At 50.3% G+C, this 11,091-nt stretch overlaps 1 long non-coding RNA gene across 2 annotated transcripts in view; it reads left to right on the forward strand.

The window, feature by feature from the left end:
- LOC140685608 (uncharacterized) overlaps positions 1-9,377 on the forward strand; it is a 64,455-nt gene extending 55,078 nt beyond the window's left edge. For both annotated transcript variants that reach the window (XR_012058857.1, XR_012058856.1), the window contains 3 exons: positions 4,614-4,732; positions 8,681-8,773; positions 9,299-9,377. This is a non-coding gene — a long non-coding RNA (uncharacterized lncRNA). The remainder of the gene's footprint in view (positions 1-4,613; positions 4,733-8,680; positions 8,774-9,298) is intronic.
- The last annotated feature ends 1,714 nt before the right edge of the window (positions 9,378-11,091 follow it).

Genomic DNA, 11,091 nt, shown 5'->3' on the forward strand with positions numbered 1-11,091 from the left:
CCCTGGCAGGGGAGGGCATAGCAGCCAGCAGGGAGGCCTCTGTGACTGGAGAAAGGACAGAGGAGCAGCAGATGAGCGAGGGGGGGCCAGGGTCACAGAATGACGGGGGGCTTGTCCGCAGTGACGTGGCACAGGGTCCTGTGCTTCTTGGTTATGCCCCTTTTGGACACTTTCAAAGCCTATTTTTGCTTTTGAGGGGAGACAGAGGTAGTTAGGTTTATTTATTCATTTTATTTAATGGAGACACTGGGATTGAACCCAGGGCCTTGTGCATGCTAAACACACACTCTAGCACTGAGTTATACACTCCTTCCTTTTTGTAAAAAAAAAAATCATTCTTACTGCCATCTAATTTAAAAACTTTTTTTTCAACCTTCAATCCTTCCTTCTCCTGCTTTAATTCTTTTGTTCGAGTTAGTACACCTCAGAGAAAATCCCATAAATCATCTCATTTTACCTGTAAATGTCAATAAGTATCCTGTATAGATAAGGATTTTATTTTTAACATAATGACCTTTCAGTTACCTAACACTGCCTGACAAAGTAAACAGTTAGTCCTTACTATTGTCCCCTAGCTAATGCTTGCTCAGATTTTCCGAGTTTTCTCAAAAGTGGCTTTTTACAGGAATTCTTTTAAATTTCAGTACTCACAATATCATAGACTTTACATTTGGGTGATAGGCCCCTGAAGTGTTTTTTAACCTAGAACAGTTCCCCTCTCCTTAGTTCCTTTTCATGCCATTCACTTGTACTAAAACTACATCAGCCCACAGCTTTCCTCCCTCTCCTCTGCATCTCCTACACAGTCGGAGTGAGGGCTGCAGGGTGGTCGGGCTCAGGCTGCCCCTGAGCAGCAATGTGTCATAGAAACCAGCACACAGTGTCGCTGGTCGTCACCATCTGTTTGTCAATGTTGTTCATGTCGCCTTCTAGAGCTGTCAAAAATTTTGTCACCCCTCCCAGATTTATTAGCTGGAGCTGTGTTCTTTAAAGAAAACTTTCTTAAGAAGTCTGGTCACTATAATGTAGTTCATAAAGGAAAGGCAGAAGAGATGGCTATTTTTTGTTTGCTTGCTTGCTTGAGTTCCCAGTTTTCAGAATGATGAACTGGTGCCCTGGTACTTACAAAAGGTGACCAAGAACCTTTGTTTTGTCTATTATCATGATGATGAATTTGTTGGCTATTATGGATATGATGTGTTTTGCCATTTTTCCTCTTGGTCATGTTGTGGGAACCCATTGATCTTTGTTTTAAATTCAAGTGTAGTCAATTTACACTGCTGTGTCAGTTCCTCGTGTACAGCATAGTGTTTCAATCCTCCATGAACATGCATGTATTTCTTTTTGTATTCTCTTCGTTTACCGGTTACTACAAGATACTGAGTACAGTTCCCTGAGCTGTACAGTAGGACCTTGTGGTTTACCTATTTTATGTTTATTATTTAGTATCTGTACTAGTAGTTTCAGTATTAGTATTTAGTATTTAGACTCCCAATTTATCTCATTCCACCCCCTTGCCCCTCTGGTAAAGGTATGGTGGTTTTTGATGTCTGTCAATCTGTTTTATAAAAAGTTCATTAGTGTCATTTTTTTAAAGATTCCACAGATAAGTGATAATATGGTGTATTTTTTCTCTTTCTGGCTTACTTCACTTAGTATGTCCATCTCCAGATCCATCCATGTTGCTATAAATGGTGTTACCTTTTTCATGGCTGAATAGTATTCCATTGTATAAATGTAGCACAACTTCTTTATCCAGTCATCTGTTGATGGATATTTAGGCTGTTTCCATGTCTTGGCTATTGTAAATAGTGCTGCTATGAACATTGGGGTGCAGGTGTCTTTTTGAAGTAGGGTTACTTCTGGATATATGCCCAGGAGCGAGATTCCTGGGTCATATGGTAAGTTTATTCCTGGTCTGTTGAGGTCTCTCATAGTAGTTTTGATTTGAATTTCTCTGATAATTAGTGATGTCGAGCATTTTCTCATGTACCTATTGATCATCTGTATTTCTTCCTTGGAGAATTGCTTGTTTAGGTCTTCTGCCCGTTTTTGGATTGGGTTGTGTGTGTTTTTCTTATTAAGTCATATGAGCTGCTTATCTATTCTGGAGTTTAAGCCTTTGTCGGTTTCATCTTTTGCAAAAATGTTCTCCCATCCTGTAGGTTGTCATTTTGTTTTGTTCATGGTTTCCTTTGCTGTGCAGAAGCTTGCAAGTTTCATCAGATCCCATTTGTTTATTCTTGCTGTTATTTCTATTGCTTGGGTAGACTGGCCTAGGAGAAGAGTTTTGTGATGTATGTGAGATAATGCTTTGCCTAGATTTTCTTCTAGGAGGTTTATTGTATGTTGTCTTATGTTTGAGTCTTTGATCCATTTTGAGTTTATTTTTGCATATGGTGTAAGGGAGTGTTGTAGTTTCATTCGTTAGTTTTTCTTTAAATGTTCGGCAGAATTCTCTGCTGAAATCATCTCAGCAAGGAGATTACTTTTTATGGATTTTAAAATTATGAATTAAATGTCTTTAGCACTTATAGGGCTATTGTAATGATCTGTCCTGTTGGGTGAGTTGCGATAGTTTGTGTGTTTCAAGGGGTAGGTCACTGATCTGAGCTGTCATATTTCCATGTGTTCTGTTGTTCGTGGTGTTTCAGTGTCTTTCTCTCCTTTTCTTTGTCACACTTGCTAGGGATTTATTGATTTTATGAATATTTTCAAAGAACCAGGTTCATTACTGTGGGCTGGGCACCGTCCACTGCTCACATGTGGGGCCCAGAAACCCTCCACACTGTGCCAGCACTCAGGTGCTGTGAGACCCCACTTACAAACACGAGGGCCCCAATACTGACGATGAGGTAACTCAGCTGGGATCTCACTGCCAGCAGGTGGTGGAGCCACAGTTGCATCTCAGATCCCCACACCAGGCCCCCCAGACTCTGCAGTGGGCGAGGATCCAGAAGGAGGGACCATCAGCATTACCGCAGTCACAGTCCCGTGGTTCCCCCGCCTCAGGGGCAGCCTGAGCCGCACACCAGTTGCCCATTTCCCAGAGGAGTTGGCCACGCAAGCCTGCTGGCTGGGGCGGGGCTGCTCCTTCTCAGGTGTTACTTTTAAATGTACTCAGTTCTGCAACCTCTAAGTCCAGAGCACATGCACCTCTGGAGTCATGACAGCCTCTGTGAGAGGGAACAGACCAAACGGGCACCCTGGTTTCCAGGTGCTTTTCGACACACTTTCAGATGCATTAAAATGAGAAAAAGTCGGCTCTGGACAGGAACACACATACAATATCTTTAGTAACATTTAACCAGTATAAGTCAAAATGAGTTTGGCATTTTTGTTCTTTAGAAAGAAAAACGCTAGAAAAACTCTGCATTTCTTCCAGATGTCCCAACTTCTTCACACTTGATCTCAGCCAAAAGGCCGTGAAAAGATTCTACCACTTTGTTAATGAACCTCCCAAGTGGAGTCAATTCAAAACACATGGAAGCCACCCCCACCCCCAGACACTGCACACACTGTGGCCACCTGGATGGCCCTACCTGGGCATCCAGCTTTTTCTAGAAAAAACCTCTCCAGATGAGGCCCAGGAAGATGGCAGTGCGCGGCAGCCAGGTCTGTGCAGCCCTCGGCCTTCCTGCATGAGGAGAGTGCCTCTCAGGTGCTCCCAGGGCTAGAGGGACCCTGGGGTGGCAGGGAAGTGAGGGCGGACACAGGAGGGGCTCCTCTCCTAGAAGAGGACCAGCACGGGCAGCTCCCCAGACACCCCTGCTGCTTCCCTGGGGCTGGGGCCCGGACCCGGCTGGGGCAGGAGAGGAAGGGCACGGTCCCAGGAATCCTCTGGGCACACCTCACCTGGCCCAGACTGCAGGGACCATGTGTCGTCTGTCCTAGGGGTGTGACCGTCCTACTCCTCCTGGAGTTCTACGTCTGCTTCCTGGTGTCCTGTGTCTGTACCTGCACATCACCTGGTGCAGATACGTGTGTGTGTGTTTGTGTGTGTGTCCTGTACCTGCTCATCACCTGGTCTAGGTGCATGTGTGTATGTGTCTTGCATCTGCCTATCACCTGGACAGGTAGGTGAGTGGCCTCTGCCTTCCCTCTTGGCAGGACAGGTGGAGGCAGTATGTCCCTCACCTTCCAGGCAGGTGGAAAGAGTCATCCATGGGGCACAAGCTCCTAAGGCCCCATCCTGTGTGGGGTGCTGTTTGGAGTTCTGGGAGCGTGCCCCAACGGGTGGGTGTGGATGATGACTGAATGAATGAGCGCAAGGGGTGATGCCGTTCTCCCCAAAAGGAGGGTCCTGTGCCCTGTCAGGTGTTCATATCATAGACGGTGGCCTTCACACTCTCCAGGACTCTTCCTTGGCTTAGGAGCCAGGGTTGAGCTCGTGGCCCCGTGATGCCCGGGGCTCCTGGGAGAGGACTCTGTCCTTGTCCTGCACACCATCCACACATCCTGAACCTTCATTTTCAAACGTCCCATTTCCCCACTAAACCCCCATTTGTCATGTCTGACAAACTCAGTGTTATCTTTGTGCTGCTGTTGAAAGAAACTACTTCTTCAAAAGGTTGAATCTAGGTTTATTTATTTAAATTGTTTGTTATTCATAGGTACTCTCTTGATTGAAGTTGAGGAAAAAATACTCTTGAAATAAACAGCCACAGTCCAGCTCTTTGATTTCTCAGACGGGGTGGCTTCTGGCTCGGCCAGCTGCAGTTTCCCACTTCAGGTAAGATGGCTTTACTCGCCTACTTCCAGGTGAAAGCATTTCCAATAGATTCTGGTTTCTAAGTCCTGTCACCCTCGTCCCCAGTGCTGGGAACTCGTGTGCCTGGTGGACAAACGGATCCCCCGGTGGAGGGGTCCCGGGCTCCGCCAGTCCCTTTCTTCTGAATGCCCGCTCTCCCCTCCTCGCCCTCCCTCGGCCCAAGCATTTTTCTGTGTGGGGTTTTGACCCAGTGCTGCAGCAGGTCCCACTCCCGGCTGCCGGGCAGGAAGCAGCTGGGGCGGAGCGCATGGTCTGGACCGCAGGCGGCTGCAGTTCACCCGGCCAGCGTGTCCCTGTTCAGGGACTGACCCATGTGCTCACACGCTGCCCTCCTCAGGCCCTGGACGTGATAGCTGGGCTCTGAGTTCAAGGGGCTTGTGCTGAAGACTGGGGCCAAGTGACAGGAGGTGACTGTGGGGCCAGGCATGGATGGCAGGATCTCGCTGGGGAGGATGGGGACTGGCAGGTGGGACAGAGCTGCCCAGCAGAAGCCCAGTACATACCGAGGAAGGGAGGGGTGACAGGGCCCGGCTGTGCACGTGGCTGGGTTGGGGTCCACTGCAGCCGTGTATCCCTGAGAAAGGCTGGAAGTCAACAGAGGGCTTTCCTCTGTGACGTGGAAGTGGCCACAGCCAGGGCATCAACGCCGGTGTGGCAGCTCTGGGACCACCTGGGACCTTCCCCAACCCAGCTGGCTCCCTCGTCACTAGGGGCTGCCAGCTTCAGGGCCTTCGTGTCTCTGTGAAAGAGATGGGAATTGGAGCTGATACTCCTCATGTACTAGAAGCAGGGCCTGGGACACCATAGGCGCAACTGAACATTCTTAGAACAAGAGGAGAAGCTGGTGAAGCAAAGGGGTGGGATCCCTGTCGGTCCTGGAGGCCAGGATGCTGTGACTAGAGGAGGCGCTCTGCAGGGCTGGGGGCAGAAGGCGGGAGAGCAGGACGCTGGAGAGTCAGTGGTGAGGGCTGGAAAGGGGCAGAGCTGCACCAACCAGGCGTGCGGACCTGAGGACGTGAGGCTGGGCGGCCTGCCGAGGGTGTTCCTGCAGCAGTGCTGGCCCTAGGTGGGGATGTGGTGGGACCAGCGCTGAGCCAGTGGGGCAGAGGGAGGAGGAGCGGGGAGGAGGGTGCCAGAGGGGTGCACAGTGAACCAGTCACTGGGCATCTGCAGGTTTGGATGCGCTCTGCTGTGTGGGGCTCCAGGCCTCCCTGGGTCCTGGGGACGTGGGTGTGATGTGACTCAGAAGGAGTACGGGTGCGCTTCGGACAGCACCCCCCATCTCTCCCACCCAGGCCCAGTGCTCATGGTCATGTTGCAACCCTATTTTCCCGTCCACTGTCCAGTAACCCCTGGTGGTATTCTGAGCAATGGCAGAGGGGATCCTTCAGGAGGGTGAGAGTCCTGACTTGGCCTTCCTTCCCTGTGTTTCCAAGTCCACACTGAATTCCCCTAGACGCACGAGAGGCCTAAGAATCGGGACACGCGTTTTTGGGGTAAAGAATAGTGACTTTATTTGGAAAGACAGCTGACCGAGAAGATGGCAGGGTAATGTCCTCGAGAGCCACCTTCTGCGAGTGAGAATTCAGGCTCCTTTTACACTAAAAAGGAGAGGGGTTGAGGGTGGTTGGTGCAAACTTCTTGGTGCAGGAATTCTTTGTTCATGCATCTTTGGGTCAGGTCATGGGGCCCCTGTAAAACCTCTTGCAAACAAATGTTAGTTTCTATTCTGCAACTTGTTGTGTGTAAAGGAGAGCAAAAGAGTTCATATCCTTAAGGAGGAGAGCCTTGAGAATAGGCTCTCCTGTCAATTTCAGGCTGAAGGCAACATTGTTTTACAAAAGGGGCAGAGCTGGTAAGACAGCCTGGAAAACAGCACAGGGTTAAAGGAAAAAGAGCAGATCTAATATGCAGTCAGGTTTGTTCTTTCCTATTACACCTGCTGCCCCAGCAGGGCTGGCCTCAGGGAGAAAGGGCGCCCCCCCAGCCCCCGAGAGCCACATGCAGGGGGTGAGGAAGGCAGGGAGGGGGTTTGGCTGGCTGGTGAGATAAACTAGACATGGCTGATGAATGGACAGTGACTGCAAAGTTGGAAAACCTCTGGGTTTTCCCTGTTTGGGGAGGGAGAGGGAGCCTCAGCAGAGGTCAGTGACCCTGGTGTGAAACCCAAGAGCTCCTGCCAGCCCCTGCAGGTGCCCTGCCATCACTCTTCTGTTTCCCATCTAGTCCCTGTTCTTGTGTTGCATCACGTCCTTCCTCCGACCCAGTGGTTCCCACAGTGTATCTGTGTGGGACTGTGTTCATTTATTTAGTGTAGATTGTCTGTATTTTTTAAACTTTAAATTTCGACTCACTGAGAGCTGTGAAATTCTTTTTTTTCTGTGTGTGTGTGAGCTGTGTATGAAAGGAAGGGGGTCGGAATGAATGAAAATGTCACTCTCTTAGTTGTCATCAGGGTTACCTGGACATTTATTTCAAAGGTGTGTGGTTGTGCAGCTGTGATTTACATGGTTCCCTAATTGTCATTTGGTTGGAAGCCTTTGAGTGCCCCGCCCCCTGCACGGGAGCATGCGGTTCAGGGAGCCGGGCCACGCCTCCTCCTGGCCCAACACACAGGGCAGGAGCCCTGAGCACAGGTTGGAATGCTGAGTGGAGAAGGATGTGGTTGTGCAGTTGTCATGTTTGTCTGGACTGTTTAAACTCCACAGCCACCGAGCTGAGGCACATCAGGGAGGTTGTCACTTAGCGGCTACCCTGCCTTCCACGAACTGTTTGGTGCAGCTGCGGTGCTCCTGTGTCGTGTCCCGGGCATGGCACACTCCACAGCTTCTCCCCCGTAGAGCACAGGCTGTCTCTCCAGATTTGCCCTGCGTCACCCTGCCTTGTGGCCTCGTCCCACTGTTGGGGTCCTTTGTGAAATTCAGCTCTGGCTGTGAACTGCCACTTGCCGTGTGGTCCGGGACGCCCAGCCTGGCCATGGCTGCAGAGTCGCTGTCTGAGACAGTGACAGTGAGCTCTGAGGACGTTCCAACAGCTAACACCCCCTGGGCCGCCTTTACGTAACTGTGGTTCCTGTTCTAGGGGCATTTTCCATTGTTCACGTCCGACCAGTTGTCTCTTTTTGGTGTCATGAGAAGTTAGTTCTCGTGCTGCCGTTTGGTCTGTATGTGTACCTGTCTCAGCTCAGTGAGCTGGGCAACCCGCTCTGTGTCCTGGTCTGCAGAGGGAGTGCAGTTTGCTGGTGGTGTCTGCATCCCGGTTCCTCACCTGTGGAGCAGGGACCGTAATGACCCCGACCTCACAGGGCGGGGGGGTAGAGGGCTAGCGGCTTGCGCAGCCCAGGGCACTTTGGTCCATGCTTTCTCTCAGGTCCTGTGGTCTCTGTTGTTGTTTTAATTTCTAATTTCAGAAATGTGAGTCAAAGAAGACCTCCGTGAAATCATTTGTTGAATTTTTCAAAAATGTATTTAAATGGGCTTCAAATAAAATTTCTAATACTTCAGTAACAATTGTATACAGCCTATGTGAGGAAAATGATAACACTTAAAGCATATAAAAGAAAACACAAATAAAGGGAAATTCTTACCTTTTCTGATATAGAAGGGTGCAATAGTATAAAAATGTCAAGTTAATCTGTTCAGTGAACTTCAGGGCCAGTCAGTGTCACAGGGCCGGGCAGATGGTGGGAACTCCTACTATTTTAAATGTAAAGATGTCAGTTTCCAGTTTTTTAATTTGGGGAGATGAATTATATGAAAACAGCCAGGAAATGTGTGTGGAGGATGAATTGTGGGTGAGGATCTAGCTGCATTCAGATGGTTCTGGACGTTCTGTATTATGAATTGTGTATTGTGGCCACAAACAAGTGTGTAAAAGATTCTGTGTTTTTAAAAGTATTTTATTGCTCAGCGTTTTCCAGGGCGCCTGACGATCATCCAGATCCGTGCTGTCTTGTGCAACTTCATAGTTGTCTTAATCTACTCCGTGGCCCCAGGATGTGTGGTGAGCATGTCTGCAAGGGCTGGGCCTGGTGAGAGCCCTGAGGTGCAGGGATGAGGGGCACCTGCAGGAGCTGCACTGGAGGGTCGGTCTCTAGGATGGGGAGGGGAACAGGGGTCAGAGGTGGGCCTGGGGTGCCCCAGGAATCCAGGGATAGGAGGACATCATCCAACGGAGGAAATGTGATCTCCTGGTAATGGGAGACCCAGTCTTTCATGGTGTGTGGGTTACAGAAGCTGGGCGGAGAGACAGGAAGGAGAAGTGGTGGGGGGGAACAGGATGGAGCTGAGGGGTGTAGGAGGATGGTAGGGGTCTTGTGTCCCCCATCCCGCATCCTGGGGCACCGCTGCTGGTAGTGAGGAGCCTTGAAGGGCCGTGAGCAGGCAGGAGTGTCCGAGGCCCAGCTGGTGGCCCTCGGGGAGTGGCTCGGGCAGGAGGCCAGAGAAGGCTGGGGATGAGGGGGTTCAGTGTGCTCTGAGTGGGGCCCCTCTGCCCCGTCCAAGTGGGCTGCCTGTCCTGGACCCCCAGGACCTCTACTGCCAGTCCTGCTCTCAGGTGGGGGTCATGCTCGCCTCCATCCCCGACTTCAGTGACTTCTACATCCAGCTGGATAACAGCAACATGGGGGTGGAGTGTCTGCACCCCCTGAATGAGACCATTGCTGACTTGGATATGAGGCAAGGGCCACCCCACTGCCCTGACTCCCTGGGGCCGAGGGCACCCGGGTGCCCAGCCGCCAGCAATTTGAAATTGTGTCCTCCACTGTAGCGTGTTCTCTGCGGATGGTGGGGGGGAGCACATACACTTTGTCTCCTTGGGAATCCCGACCAACCTTGACAGTTGAGGACGGGGCTTTGCCTTAGGTTGAGGAGGGTGGGCGCTGGGCTGGGAGGTGGGGTGATGGCGCTTGTACCCTGCCTTGTAAATGCTGGGCTCAGGTGGGCGGCCTCGCCTCTGCAGGATGGACAGACGGGCATCTCTGCACCCTCTACTCTGGGTCCCATGTCTGTGCCCGGTCTTCTTCCCTCGCTGGGGACCGCGTCGTCCTTCTGGGTGGTTGTGAGCTCAGCTGCTGAAAGATGGTGTGTTCTGCATGCTTCTGCCAGCTCCTGTTTTAAAAGCCTTTGCAGGGGCCCCTGTGTTTCCCAGTTCAGTCCCAGAACTTGCCTCATAGCCAGATGAAGAAGACACACTGCTTTCCAGCACGTGTCTGTCCGTTCCACAGTTGCTTCTGGTGGCTGTACACTGCAGTGACTTGTCTACTATGTTATGTGATGTTTAACGGTTTTGTGTTTTAAACAAACCTCATGGAGAAAAGCTTACCAGGTCCTGGAGAAGATCAAGATCACTGGGAGTACCTGCATGGCTGCTGTGGGGCTGGTGCTGATGGCTGGGACCAAGGTGAGTGCCTGCCTGCTGTCCAGGTGTTCCCTGCTCAGAGACTGGGTCCCAGCTCTGTCCCAACTGCCCAGGGACCATGGACAGACTCCCCACCGTGGGCCTCAGTTTGCCGTCTGCATTGGATTAGCCTGCAGGCCATCTTATCAGTGACCAGCTCTTTAGACACAACCTCAACACAGAAGGCCTGTCACAGAGACGTCCCTCAGCCCTGCCCCTCCCCACTGGCCACACTTGCATCCTGGGAGCCTGGCACCACTGAGTGTTCCCCTTTGCTGACACAGGATTGTGGAAACTTCAGGTTTCTCATATAAGAGACAGAAGAAGAGAGGAAGAGGTAAAAAACAAAGAGCCATGAATAGAAAGCAGTCATACATACAGTAGATACTAATCTGATTATATCAGAAATTACCTTTAATGTGAATGCTCTAAATATACCAATTAAAGAACAGAACTGACCAAGTGGCTGAAAAACAAGACCCAACAAGATTTTCTGTAAGCAATGCAGTTTAATTGTAAAGATGCAGATACATTAAAAATAAAAGGGAGTAGAAATAAATACCATGCTAGCACTGTTGAAAACTCAAGTCGCTATCTTAATTTCAGACAGAGCAAGCTTCAGATCAGGGGCAATTACCAAGGATGAAGAGGGACATCACGTAATGAAAAATGAGTCAATTCCCCAAGAAGGCACAATAATCTTCGCTATGTATACACTCAGCAACAGGAAGCCAAAACTGATGGATCTGCGTGGAGAAATAGATGAATCCACTATACAGTTGGAGACTTCAGTGCCTGTCTGTTGGTAATTGGTAGATCCAGTCGGGTGAAAATCTGTAGACAGATGAACTGAGCAGCATCCTCAGTCACCTGGAGGTAACTGACACCTGTAGACGACTTCATCCAGCAGCAGCAGAACACGC

This window comes from Vicugna pacos, chromosome 15 (assembly GCF_048564905.1).
Source record: "Vicugna pacos chromosome 15, VicPac4, whole genome shotgun sequence".
In the NCBI taxonomy this organism is placed as follows: domain Eukaryota; kingdom Metazoa; phylum Chordata; class Mammalia; order Artiodactyla; family Camelidae; genus Vicugna; species Vicugna pacos.